The sequence below is a fragment of the Orycteropus afer genome, unplaced genomic scaffold, assembly GCF_000298275.1.
Source record: "Orycteropus afer afer isolate SDZICR_OR568_19922 unplaced genomic scaffold, OryAfe1.0 scaffold00027, whole genome shotgun sequence".
Lineage (NCBI taxonomy): Eukaryota > Metazoa > Chordata > Mammalia > Tubulidentata > Orycteropodidae > Orycteropus > Orycteropus afer.
In genome coordinates, this window is record NW_006921614.1 from 5603263 (window position 1) to 5604139 (window position 877).

An 877-nucleotide genomic window follows, 5' to 3' on the forward strand; every position below is an offset into this window, starting at 1 on the left:
AAAAAATGGGCAGAAGACATGAATAGACATTTCACCAAGGGGGGATATTCAGGAGGCCAACAAATATATGAAGAAATGTTCACAATCACTAGCCATTAGAGAGACATAAATCAAAAGAGCAATGAGATACCATCTTGCTCCAGGACTAGTAGCAAAGTTCAACAAGACAGAAAATAACAAATGGAAGAACATCCCATGCTCGTGGATAGGAAGATTGAACATTTGAAAATGTCAGTTCTACACAAAGCAATCTATACATTCAATGCAATCTCAATCCAGATCCCATCAACATTCTTTAAGGATATGGAAAAACCATACAAGTGAGACTGTAAAATGGTACAACCACTGTGGAAAGCAGTATGGTGATTCCTTAAAAAGTTAGAATTGGAAATACCATTTGAACCAGCCATTCCATCACTAGGTACATATCCTGAAGAAGTGAGAGCCAGGACAACAAGAACAGACATACACACACCCATGTTCATCTCAGCACTGTTTACAATAGCCAAAAGATGGAAACAACCTAGGTGTCCATCAACTGAGGAATGGATAACCAACCTATGATACATACACAAAATGGAATAATATGCTACCCTAAAGAATAGTCCAGAATTTGCAAAACACCACATAACCTGGATGAATTTGGAGGACATTATGCTGAGTGAAATAAGTCAACAGAGAAGGGCAAATATTGTATTAGTCCCTTATTGTAAAAGTCAAGGAAAGGTTTATCTATGGAAGGAAATTTTCTTTGTTGGTTACCAGGGATGGGAGGGGTGGGGAGGGAACACTGTTAGATAGGTAAAGATAAGTATTGATTTGGGTGAAGAGAAGGGCAATGTACCAAATGTGAGTGATCAACATGGTGGCATTGAGG